Here is a 14,458-nt window from a genome sequence, read left to right on the forward strand (position 1 = left end):
CAAATCATTGCAGAATCTAGGAAAAAAGCAAGTGAATGCAAGGGTATATGCAACTGTAGGTAGATGACGACATCTCAGCTATGATGTGCAAAGTAAGCCAGTCCCTGTTCCAAAGTAAATGGCTACATAAGGAAGAGAATATAAGTCACTCTGGTAGTTTTGTTGTTAAGGAATAGGGTTACTGCTGGTAAGAGTTGGCTCCACACCAGGAGAATCCAAATGAGACATGTGGGTTTTTCTTCCTTTCACGGAAGGTGATGGAAGTAAAGGCCAGATACCTCAATCTATCCTCCTGGTTCTTGAACTGCACTATTTTGGTTAAGCAGGTGTGGAAACCACAAAGATGCTCACAGCTGCACTGCTCTCAGTAATACAAAACCCCATCTGACAATACTGCAGGAACAACTACAGTTGCCTGAAAACAGAAAAGAGAAGAAGCTGGTTTACACAAGGTTCACAAACAGGGGGTTCAACCCCCAAGGTCCATATCTGTCCTCCCTTCCCTGAAGCAAAGTGTTAGCCTCATTTATGTTGAGCTGCTTAGATGTCACCGTGGTATAGTTGTTAAAGCAATAGCCTTAACTCGCTGATGGTGTGGGTTAATATCACCTGTAATCCTCCACTGCTACTGTTTAGAATTCATGTGAGAGAATAGACTAACTGAAAACAAAAAGTTTGTGTGCATATAACAGCAGGAATACGTGCCATGGTGTTCTATGAGACAACAAAAGAAAGGACTTGCAAGCACTCAATAGAAAGAACTGTAGCCCTCAGATACCTGTGCTGCACAGTGGTCAAACAACACACTGAAAAGGCAGTTTACAGGTTTGTAGGTTCTCTTTCATCGGGCATACAGATGCTAATGATATTTCAATTTATTTTTTAAGCATTAGTGAAAACAGCAGACAGCACAACAAGAAAAAGTGGTGAAATAGTGACACTTATCTTTTAGGTTGGCCGGCTGTTTGCTGAACGTTACATTAGTAACTAGAGCTTGAACTAATGGCCCAACGGGACCCGTTTCGCCAATTTTGGTTTCTTCAGGGGTCTGTTATCGTCAAGCTGTGATAATGAAAAAATCAATTAAAATTTATAATTACAAAAGTTTAAAGGTTTAAAATCGAGCATAATTATTAAATAGCGGTACTCACCGTGTATAGCACAATCTGCCCTTGCAGAATTGAGAAAATGGCGTCGGCAAGTTGCCGATTCTGCGCATGTGTTATATATACATGAAAATTTGACATCATGATAATCTAATGATGTCATTTTTTGACACTTCAATGCAAATCCGCACGGCTTCCAATGTATTTTGGCATTTAAAAGAACGCATGCCAATCAATGGAACTATTTAAACCAGATGGTTTTAAAGTATTCATATTAAAAATCCATCTGCATTCTTTTTGATGTAATCGTTTTTGTCTATTACCACCTCGTGGTAAAGCCTCCATCTTGTCAATGCAGAAACACTTCAGATCTTCAAAAACGTGTCCTGCCTGTATGCAATGTTCAACGATGGGTGCTGTTAGTTTTTTATGTTTTAGGTTGGATTTATGTTCAGAGAGTCTTGTTTTAAATGCTCTAGTTGACATGCCTATGTACCATTTTCTACATGGACATATTATAGCATAGATGATATGATCAGAGTTACAGGTGAGAAAATGGTGAATCTTATGTATTTTGCCTGATTTTGGATTAATAAACTCTTTTATGGGAACAACTGAATCACAAAAACTGCATCTGCCACATCTAAAAATCCTTTAGGTAACAGGTTTGAAGTAGATGGACTCGTCTGTATAAATGCTGCTGGAGAAAGTATATCTTTTAGGTTCTGTTCTCTGGAGAATGCTATTCTAAGACTTGTTTCTTGAAATAACGGATGTGATTGTACTATTTTCCAATTATTTCTCAAGATAGTCGCTGGAATGTTACTATGTGCTGAATAGCGTAAGGTGCAGGTTTGTATGTCTTCATGCTCAACTGGATTTTTTAAAAAAGGTTTAGCCAAAAGCAAGTCACGATTACAATATCTGGCTCTTTTTAATGCATTTTTTAGAACCTGCTCCGGATAACCCCGTTGACTCAATTTTGTTTTCAACTTTTTTGCTTGTATTTTGAAATTTCTTAATGAGGAACAATTTCTTCTTATTCTAAGAAACTGTGAGAAAGGCAAATTATTTCTCAAATTCACAGGGTGACAGCTCTTAAAATCAAGTAGAGTGTTTCTGTCGGTAGGTTTTATATGAATATTGAATTCAAAATGGTCGCCATCTTGAATGACAGAAAGATCTAAAAAAGAAATCCGATGTGTATCAAAAGACATCGAAAATTGTATGTTGGTGTCACATGTATTGAGCCATGTCAAGAACCCTAACAGATTTTGTTGGTTGCCAGACCATAGCATGAAAATGTCATCAATATAGCGAAACCATTTAAAAATATATTCCGCAAAAGGAGAATGTAAAATCCATGTTTTTTCAAAGTTGTCCATGAATAGATTGGCAACTGAAGGCGCAAAGGTAGCACCCATAGCAACCCCTTTGTTTTGTTTGTAAAAACAGTTGTCAAATAAGAAAAAATTCTCTTTCATGGCTTGTCTAGCCAAAAAACACAAAAATTCAGTTGGAATCATGTGTGGACGTGGTCGATTATCAATAGTCTCTCTGATAATATTTAAGGCTTCTTCTTGGGGGATTGAAGTATAGAGAGAAACCACATCCAAAGAGACTAAAGTGAATGGAAAGTTGTCACTTGGAATCTCTTCTAGTTTGTTGATAACATCTCTGGAGTCTTTAATAAACGAACCCATTTTACAGACCTCCCCTTTCAGAAAATAATCTACAAAAATAGAAAGGGGTTCTAACAGAGATCCACGGGAAGACATGATCGGTCTGCCAGGAGGGGAAACCAGACTTTTATGAATCTTGGGTAATAGATAAAGTCCTGGAGTTGTAGGAAACCTATTGTTCAAAAATTTATGGTCTTTGTATGTAAGGAACCCTACATTTAGGCCCTTATCAGTCTCTAACAGTATTTTTCTTTGAAGACGTTTTGTGGGATTCAAAGATAATTTTGTGTAAGTCCCTTCGTCATCTAGATGGCGATGTACTTCAGTGAGATAGTCCTCTTTATTTTGCACAACAATCGCTCCTCCCTTATAAGCTTTTTTTATTATGATTGTATGATCCTTCTTAATTTCAGTCAATGCTTGTTGTTCGAATGCATTCAGATTTCTCTGATGACGGATAGCTTTAGGTGCCCATTGGTTAACATCCCTCAGTACACATTGCTTGAAGGCATTAAGAACGGGATCCAATGGGGTAGGAGGAGACCAAACTGAAGGAGGATTTACTGTAGTTCTATCATAGGTGGCTGGAATGGTGTCGAAAAAAACTTTAATATGTAATTTCCTTATGAATTTTTCTAGATCAATATTAAATTGAAAAAGATTAAAATTCGTAGATGGAACAAAAGAAAGACCATGGGAAAGTAATGCTAGTTCATTATCACTGAGATCTTTCTTAGATAAATTAATCACCACTGATTTTGTCTTGTCTGGGAGCGGGTATTCAGTCTGCTTCTCTGTGTTTAAACATGGCATACTTTGTTAGTTTATATCATGGTAAAGTATACATTTCTGAAATGGTGAAGAAACAATAATATACAACTGCAGTGTTTTGTCTCACCAAACTGCTATAAGCACAAGAAAGCATTTGTAGCTCAACACGGTAATGCTCCTGTTCTGAGCTTTGACCTCTGAAACTCCCCGATTCGACTCCCACCTTTGCTCATTTTAATAAGGTCCTAGTTTTTTCCTATTAGCTCTTATAACAGGGTCTACATGGTGGACTTTGCCATTTGTAAGGTGCACATTTCCCTTTCCAGGCAAACCTATTTTCAACTTACCATGGCTCGGACATCCTAAGCAGTGATGAGAGCACATTAACCAGGCGATCCACAAATGTCATCTTGCTGTCAGTATACTTTACCATGATATAAACTAACAAAGTATGCCATGTTTAAAATGAGACGGGACTATGCTTTCTATGGACGTCAGTTCGTCAACTACCTCATAGGGACGTCTATGTGTCGTTAATTTCCCAATTAACATTAATTAAGACCCTTAACTCCGTAATTATTCACTTACATTGGACGTCCAAAGCACGCCTAAGTTAAACGCAGTAATAGAGAATTTACCCCTAGGTGCCTAGTGACGCCTAAGTTCGGGATCCGTGCCCAATTTCTATTTTTTAATTGGCTTAATCGGACTGGTAATTAACCACACCAGTTTTCAGCCATTCAAAAAAAAAAAATACCCATTAATTAATCAATTTAAGAGCTCAGTGCTGAACTCTTAGGATGCCTAGTCACCTAAATGGAGACATCCACTCATGCCTACCTATGCCTATGTTTAAAAGTAGGCGTGGTTATGGGTAGAGAATAGACAGGCATCTGACATAGGTGCCTGAAAAGCAGTGTCTATGTCTAAGATGCCCAGTGTCTATGTCTAAGATGCTTAGACACCGCTAGATATGATTCTATAAATGGCACTGTTTTTTTGACTGACAACCGCGTGGCCCATACTGCCATTATATTGTTTGCATCTCATAAATGGTTGTTAATCAATATAAAAAGAACTGAACAAAAAGAAACAGAAATAGACACATAGAGGCTCACATACATGAATACATAGGAAGACACTCACACACAGGCACACACATGTACACATACAGCTACACAAGCAAAAACAGAAACATTTACATATACAAATATTCACAGATATACAGATAAGACAGACTATTGGTGCAGGCATTAATTTTATCTATTTTAGACTTTTGTAACATCATCTATTTAGGAGTGCCCAAAAAAATTCTAAGGAAATTAAGGATAATTCAGAATACGGCTATCCGACTGATTTTTGGTTTAAAAAAGCATGACCATATTAGCCCATACTATCGTTTACTTCATTGTCTGCCTTTGGAGGCAATGGTACTATTCAAATTTTCCTGTATCTGCTTTAAGCTGATATCGGGATTGCCTCCAGCTTACCTTTTTCCTCATTTTGTGTTGTATAGACCAGTGTTCTTCAACCTTTTTACACCCATGGACCGTCAGAAATAAAAGAATTATTTTGTGGACCGGCAAACTACTAGGACTAAAATTTAAAAACCCCGTTTACACCCCATCTCCGCGAGCTCGGTCCCCGCAAACCATCTGATCCCATCTGCACAAGCCGCAATTATGATTTTATATTGAAAGTATTTTATTAAAGTATAAAAAGAAACAATATTCTGAACAATTGTGATTTTATAAATACAAATATACAGAGCACAGACCAACAAAACCCCCGTCTCCCCTCCCCTTCACATATATCCCCTCTACTATCAAGAAAACTGAACAAGCCAAGTTATTATAGAATGCTACATAGAAATACCATGCTAACAGTTATGTCCCCAGTTATGTCTCTAGCAGGATATATATTTCAAATCTGATATATTCTAATGACAAAATAGAAATAAAATTATTTTTTTCTACCTTTTGTTGTCTCTGGTTTCTGTTTTCATCTTCTTTTCACTCTTTTCCTTCCAGCATCTGCCCGTTCCATCCAATATCTGCCCTCTCCCCCTTCCATATGTATCTGACTTCTTTCTATGCCCCTCTCCCCTGTCCATCTTCCTCGCTCCTTTTTACATCATTCATTCCAGCTTCACTGCCTTCTTCATTTTTATCTCTCCTACACCAGATCTAGCATCTTTATCCCTCTCTTATTTCTGTGCTGACCCCCCTTTCCAGCATCAATGTCTCTCTACTTTCTCATTCCTCTCTCTCCCCTTTCCCTCATCTGATCTCTCCATTCCACCCTAACCCCCTTCCCCTCCTGTAATCTCCCTGCCAGCTGTTTCCTTCCTTTTTTCTTTCTCCCTACCCTCCTTCCTTTTTTTCCTTCTCCCTTCCCTCCTCCCTCTATCCAATATTAACTCTCTTCCCATCCCTTTCCCTCCTCCCCTCCCAGCAGCATCTCTCCTTCTTCTCCCTTCCCTCCTCCCTCTATCCAACATTAACTCTCTTCCCATCCCTTTCCCTCCTCCCCTCCCAGCAGCATCTCTCCTTCTTCTCCCTTCCCTCCTCCCTCTATCCAACATTAACTCTCTTCCCATCCCTTTCCCTCCTCCCCTCCCAGCAGCATCTCTCCTTCTTCTCCCTTCCCTCCTCCCTCTATCCAACATTAACTCTCTTCCCATCCCTTTCCCTCCTCCCCTCCCAGCAGCATCTCTCCTTCTAACTCCCTTCAAGTCCAGTAACAGCTCTCCCTTTATCCAGCACCTTCCCAGCCTCCTACAGTGGCTTCCTCCCCTTCCAGCAGCTCTCAGTACTTGCCTGCAGGAAGTTACCGGTAAATCACTGCCCTGGCAAATAGGAGAGCTGGTGGGAGGGGAGACAGCCACTGTGAAGACTCCCCAGGATCTTGTTCGCACATGCTGACCATCTCCTTCCACCTGCACCTGAATCTGCAGCTCTCTCCGTTCTAATCGCAACTTCCCAGCGGCCCTCTTCAGCAACTCGGCAGGGGCGGCGATCAAGACACGCTGCCGACGTTGGGACCTTCACTCTCTGAGTCCCGCCTATTTTGTTTCAACTTCCTGTTTCCGAACAGGCGAGACTCAGAGAGGGAAGGCCCCGACGTTGGCAGCCTATCTTGATTGCCTGAGGCTGGGAGGAACATTAGTCAGCAGGAACCACAGTCAGGAGGAATCGCAGTCGGCAGGAAATTTAACTGCCGACTTGATCTCACCGGCCCTGCACGGACTGGCAGAAATTTTCTGCGGACCAGCACCGGTCCGCGGACCGACGGTTGAAGAACTGTGGTATAGACCATCAAGGGAAACTAGAAATTTTGACTTATTTGCTTATCCAAAAATTAATGGGTGTAGATATAAGACCTTCTTAGATAGGACCCTAGCGTTTCAAGCTAGTAGACAGCAATCTTGGCTAGGTAAATGTATTCAACAAGCTATGTTATCTTATTGCTCTTTTCGGAAATTAATTAAGACCACTCTGTTCAATAAGTCTATTACTTAATGAGAGTTTTATATTGAAACTGTATTTTATAATATATCTGTATTTTTACTGTATTATTGTATTTCGCTGATTGTTCAGCTCTTTTTATTGTAAGCCACCTAGAATTCTTGGTTATGGCGGTATAAAAGAATAGTTATTATTATTACAAATATACACATGTGCACAGATACATCCATGCACAAATACACATAGATATAGACATATACACCACACAGATAAATCCACAAATTTACACATGAATATTCAACACATAGGCATTTATAAATAGACCTACAAACACACACATACAGTATATATATATATATATACACACGCTTACTTGGCTACATTGACAAACACAAATACATTCATACACAATTCACGCACACATATGCAGAGGATTTAGAAATTATTTCATGAGGCAAGCTTTCTCTGCCACAACCCCCACCTAGTACTCAAAAGGGCCCTTCTACTAAGCAGCAGTAAGCATTGATATATGCTTACCGCAGAATAAAACGCATTACCATGGGCGCACTCAGCAAGGCCAGCTCAAGAGATTACGGCACCCTGGCCAGTTCCCTCCTCCCTCCTCTGACGCTACTGCCCGGTCCTGGCGATTTCATAGCCAGCTGGCATAAGGAGGGAGGGCCAGTGCAAGTATCAAGCAGTAGCGTAAAGAGGAGAGAGAATGGAAGAACTGAACTACCCTCCTCTGATGTTGATGCTGGCTCTTCCCTTTCGTGGCAGCTGACCTATGAAGCCACACCCTGTCGGGACTGGGCAGCAGTGTCAGAAGAGGGAAGAGGAGGAGGAAAGTGTTGTTAGGTTAACTTATGGGCTGATGATGTCATGGCCCCAAGTGTGAATGAGGTAAATTCAAATTCAGCAAATTGAAACTTAATAATAGGACTATCATGAAACAGTTTAAAAAATATATTTATTAACAGCATTGAAATTCAAATAAAAAGGAGAAATACAATGTCAGCATAATACTTGGGAAACACTTCATAAACATACATAATAACACTCAAATAACATAGGTATGACGCTAATGCTTTTCTACAATACAGCTTATCATGTAGCCGAGGGGCCAAGTGCAAATATTAGATGGGGACAAAAAGGGTGGTACAGACTTCACTGGGATAAATAAATGGGAGGCTAGACTCAAGGCAAGTTATTTATAAAGTTAAACAAGATATAAGGAACTGATTTAGTTACAGTGTGTATAGCAAGTTATCCCTGGTACAGAACAAGTGTATAATCAATATGTTTTGTCAACATTGGTTTGAATTGTGCTTATACTGTACTGTAGTTTCATTGTTGCCTCCCATTATATTTGTGTGTGATGCAGAAATAAGAATGCAGCCATTAAGAGGGAAATAGGACATGTGGCCAATTACAGCTAAGCTAAATGTAGCCTTAGCATACGGGAAAAACCCACACTAGTGATAGCGCAGGCTACATTTCAGCACAGCTTAGTAAAAGGTCCCCTTGATTTCTATGTTGCCTCTCCTAGCTGAGCTTCATGGTTACCTGTGAGAGTTGTGTATTGTTTTAAATTTTTTGTTTAGCCCCAAGGAGGAACAGATGTAAACTTATAGTTGGCTAGTAAAATATTTCATAAATAAAAAGGTCTTTAATAATGAGGATCTAGAATCAGAAAATAATATTAAATATTGAACTGAGGCCAGTACTGGGCAGACTTGCACAGTCTGTGTCTGTACATGGTTGTTTGGTGGAGGGTGGGGTGGGGAGAGCTTCAATGGCTGGGAGGGTGTAGATGGGCTGGAGTAGGTTTTAACGGAGATTTCGGCAGTTGGAATCAAAGCACAGTACCGGGTACAGCTTTGGATTCTTGCCCAGAAATAGCTAAAATTTAAATTGAATCAGGTTGGGCAGACTGGATGGACCATTCGGGTCTTTATCTGCCGTCATCTACTATGTTACTATGTTATGTATGTCTTATAGATAACCTTTCTAGGGTTAGGATAGTGAAGCATTAGCAATCCCTTCGAATCAAAGTCAATATTTCTAACTGACAAATGAATGAGTGGTATCATATACAATCAAGAACACAATAGAACATAATTTAAACACTGTTCTCAGTACTGGTGCACAGATAACTATCCAAGCAAGCTGAACCCAAGGTCAATTCTGCATATGGAGCACCTGCATTTCATGTGTTTGGCATATGTAACTGCATAACAAGAGCCACTTATGCACTTCTGCCTTAAGCCTTATTCTATAGGGGTGCTTGTAAGTGGCACAGCATACAATTAGAAAGAAGACGTACAGATGAGAGGAATATGGGCAGAACATGGGCATGTCAACTATCAACACACAATTATAGAATACTTTAAGATGCGCTCATTGACTGGCACATTTATGCTTTCCCACTTATGTCTGCCATAGGCAAGGTGTAAGTAGGTGTGCTTTCCTTTTGTCTCCCCAATGTGGGTTTGTGCTATTATTCTATAATGAAATTAGGGTTCCCTGGTGCCATTTTAGAATAGACACTCCCCATGGTGCATCATGGTACCCAAAAGGAAGTGCCCATTTGTAAAAATTCCCCACAAATAGAAATCCAATTTTGAATGGATAGTTATCCAGGTACTGGCTGGATTCATATAATTTCCAGAAGCCACAAAAGTCCTGGATATTCAGTTCTGATTCCTAGATTAGCTCCTGCACTGAATATCCTAATTCAGTGTATAGCTGTTAACACTTTAAAAAATAAAATTGCTGACCGGCATGGGCTGAATATCGAGGGGGTCTTTTTTTTTCTTAAAATTTGATTTAATCGCAATATCGTATTTCAAAACGATTTACAAGTATAAAAACGGGGTGTCAGTAAAAGTGACATATTTTTAGACTCTGACAATACAGGAACAAAAGGCAAGCAGGTTGAACTACAATGTATAAAAGAAAAGGAAAGCATGTAGGGTTAGAACATTAGGATAGGGAATTGTTACCTATTAATTTTCTTTTATAGGGATAATACCAATCTGAAGAATGCTGAGTTTAGAGGAATCCAAGAAACTTAATTTTAGGATTCAAAAGCATCCTTGTAGAGCCAGCTTTTTAAAAGTCCTTTGAACCTGTTAAGCGATTTTTCTTCCCTAATATACATCGGCAATGAGTTTCATGTTTGCGGTGCCATGACAGAGAAGATTGCGTCCCTCCAAGTGTAAATGAATCTTAAAGAAGGTACTGAAAGGAGGATTTGTACTTGAAACATCCAGCAGCACTAACTTGCCCCCCCCCCCCTTTTTACTAAGGGCTCCTTTTACAAAGGTGCGCTACGGGTTTTACCGCACACACCGGATTAGCGCACGCTAGCCAAAAATCTACTGCCTGCTCAAAAGGAGGCAGTAGCGGCTAGCGCACACAGCATTTAAGTGCGTGCTATTCTGCGCAATAAGGCCCTAGCGCACCTTTGTAAAAGGAGCCCTAAGCCACAGTAGAGGTTTCTACCGCGGCCCGGAGTGCTAAATGCTCTGACGCTCATAGAATTCCTATGAGCATCGAGTCATTTAGCTCTCTGGGCTGCAGCAGAAACTTTTACCGCGGCTTAGTAAAAGTGTGTGTGGGGGGGGAGGGAGGGGCGCTAATAAGGCCTGGCTCACAGGAAAGCTACACCAACTATCTATGAACAAACTTGATTGAGTTCTAATTGCACTCAAGACCTCAAACACCCAAGACATTACTTCTGTTGTTTTTCATGTCCTTGCTGGGGTGAAGTGTTCATCATCGGTCTTGTGCAGGATTTTAGTTAACAAACTAAATGTATTAATATACTTAATAGTGGTGGAAAATTCTTATATAGGAAGAGCTACAGCCCCTGAAAAAACTCACCAGTGAAATGGCTGGGTGGCCGTCGGGCTTTAAGTTAAGTGCTCTTCCTATATAAGAATTTTCCACCACTATTAAGTACAATATATTAATACATTTAGTTTGTTAACTAAAATCCTGCACAAGACCAATGATGAACACTTCAGCCCTGCAAGGACACGAAAAACAACAGAAGTAATGTCTTGGGTGTTTGAGGTCTTGAGTGCAATTAGAACTCAATCAAGTTTGTCATAGGTAGTTGGCGATTAATCAATTGAGCAAACGGTTTTTTCCATAGTCACAAGAAAGCTAACCATATCTTTAAGAAAAGAGAAGTAACAATGGCACTTGCATTTTGTTTTCAATGAACAATTTCAAATAAAGAAGTGAATAATTGGGAGATGGCAGTAGTTTGAATGTAAGCTATTCAGATCTGTGAACCAACAGACAGAATCCCAAGCACAAACCGTAACCGTAGCCCCGGGAGAGAGATTCTGCAGACATACGAGCATTTCTCAACCCCTCCTCAGTCTGAGTTTCATTAACATAAATTCTGAGGACACATCTGTTGTTCTTTAACTAACTGAAAATTCTGGCTCTTCTCCTAGCACTTGAACAAAGTTTATAGGGCTCACATGACATTTAAAAAAAAAAAAATTCATGTAATGAGTCTGTTTAATTTAAATTATTTTGCTTAGGGGAAAGAAGTAAATGAGTAATGACTAGGAAGCATCTGTGCTAGGTCTGCGGCACTTAATTTCTCTCTTAGCCTACTGTCAAAAGATTTACTATGTCCATCCTCTCAAGTTCTGTTTCCTTTGCTGGAAGCGGCACAAGCATGTGGAAGTGTAGAGAGACAGATGACACTTCTGGAAACCATTTGAGCTTCCTGTTTAATTGTCAATTGACATCCGGGGCTTAGAGTAACACAAGCTCAAATAATGCTTCCCAAAAATGCATGTGTATGGTTGAGTTGCCCAAAAGGAATTACCAGAAACCAAAGAGGTAGAAATCAGTTTCTAGTCAGTGTGTATTAAAAATCTGGATTATTGTGCACTGCAGAGCAGACATCAGGTGTGCAAAAGGGATGGAAATCTGGAAGTTTTCCCAACTGAACTAAGCCAAACAAAGATGAGAGTGTCACATTGCAATGGAAACCAGCAGAAGTCAGTTTGTGTGGTTTTCAGAGGTTTGAGATTTGCTTACTTAAAATATTACTTATCCCATTCCTATGAACAGAAACATAGATTATACTCATTAATTAGAATGAAAGGTTTGTCTCTGCCTTAGAATAACGTTTATCAGGGAGATAACCTAAGCTCTTCATGGTGTGAAAAGTACCAATGTATCCTCACAGGTCTTGGAAAAAATTGTAAAGAAGTTTATATATAAATTGTTCTTTTCCCCTTGAGTACCTCCTTTCAGAAGATGAGTAGACACAGTGGGCCCTTTTTAAGCTGCAGTAGCAAGTTCCTGCGTTGCAAGTGTGATGCAGCTCATAGGAATTGAATGGCTGTGTCACATTTGCTGTGGAGAAATTGCCATTATGGCTTTGTAAAATGGACTCAGTGTTAACTAATAATGAGGGAGTAAAAAGAAGGTTAAATATAAATTAACACGTTGAGCAGACATAGTGATAGTGTTTTAACTAATATAATAAACAGATGAAATTACTCTGCCACTCAAAAGGCACAAGTTTCAAGTTTATTAGGATTTTATATACCGCCTATCGAGGTTATCTAAGCGATTTTTACAATCAGGTACTCAAGCATTTTCCCTATCTGTCCCGGTGGGCTCACAATCTATCTAACGTACCTGGGGCTATGGAGGACTGAGTGACTTGCCCAGACAAGGAGCAGTGCGGGGTTTGAACCCACAACTCCAGGGTGCTGAGGCTGTAGATCCAACCACTGCGCCACTTTAGGCAAATGGAAATACAAAGAAACAGAGAAAATTATGGCAGATCAACACCATACAGCCTTTCCATTCACCATTTACTAAGCTCAACGATTTCTTCCTTTCCCTTAGAGATTCTCTGTACTTATTCTTTGGGATTAGATTCCACTATTTTAATATCATCAAACATCAAGGAGGGAGCAAATGAAAATTGCTTCTCCCTCCTCAGACCTCTTAATTTGGTGGATGGGTCCAGCCCTAACTTTTCATTGTTTCAAGGGGTAGGTCTTCACTGGGAGGAGGGGGAGGAGAAAGATTAATTTTTACATTTATACCCCAGGTTGGGGCTGGATAGGGTCACTAGATTACTAGGATCTCGAGGTTCCCCTGAGAGAGGAGCTTGAGAAAGACACTTTTTTGTTTTGTTTTTACTATTTATGCCAAAAATGTTGGCTGAGAAGACTGCAGGAGGCCAATAACCCACTAGGGATCAGAGACACCCTAAGGGTGCAAAAGGCTTCAGATTTAGGTCATACGAGCTATTTGTATCACCTTTCAAATGAGATAATGATATAGTCTATTCTTGTATATGTTTGCTACAGCTATACTTTGCTCATACTCTGCCCATATAAATGCCCACCTTCAAAATGGGTACTATCTCAACTTAGCACATATGTACAGAGTACTGTGAGGCCAAAAAATTGTCATTTACATGCATATGTATTTAAAAGACTAGATACTGGCATTTATGTGCACTCTTGCTGACTAAAACTAGGCAGCTCCTTATAGTATTCACCCTCATGCGTGTATCACGTTATAGCAAAATGCCCCCTTTGTTTCTTATCTTTTAACTTGTCGACTCCAATCTTTCATAGAGTATTGTTTCCTCTCTCATGATCTTTTAATTCCTTAAGAAATCACTCATGAGAGACATTTTTGGATTGTCTCAAGAAGTGGCTTTAAGTGCAACTGTACTAGCAAAAGCCAGTAGTGTGTCCACATTCTTTGTGCCTCCAATTCAGTACTCCCAGTTGTACAGTTTCAACCAGCATTCCCCAAACTCCCCGATTTAGGGACACTGATTCAGTCCCTCTCCCCTCTGCACATTTGAAATTGGTCTATAATTTGTAAGAACAAGACAATCAAGTGTAGACTTTTTAAGAAGACTCCCTGAAACAGACCCCTCCCCCAATATGGCAACCTCCCTGACCTCATCTCCATGTGGATGATACCAAAGTCTGCAATAGAGTAGACACCCCTGATGGTGTGGAAAACATAAGGAAGGACCTAGTGAAGTTTGAGGAATGGTCTGAAATTTGGCAGTTAAGATTTAATGCTAAGACATGCAAGGTTACATATTTGGGCTGAAGAAACCAGCGGGAACAGTACAGTTTAGGGGATGAAAAATTTTGGCACACGAAAGAGGAGCAGGACTTGGGTGTGATAGTATGTGATGATCTTAAGGTGGCTAAACAGGTTAAAAAGGTGACAGAGAACGCTAGAAGGATGTATGGATGCACAAGGAGAGGTATGGCCAGTAGGAAACAGGAGGTATTGATGCCCTTGTATAAAACTCTGGTGAGACCTCATTTAGCATATTGTATGCAATTCTGGAGACCGTACTTTCAAAAAGATATAAACAGGATGGAGTTGGTCCAGAGGAAGGCTACTA

This window comes from Geotrypetes seraphini, chromosome 6 (assembly GCF_902459505.1).
Source record: "Geotrypetes seraphini chromosome 6, aGeoSer1.1, whole genome shotgun sequence".
Taxonomy (NCBI): domain Eukaryota; kingdom Metazoa; phylum Chordata; class Amphibia; order Gymnophiona; family Dermophiidae; genus Geotrypetes; species Geotrypetes seraphini.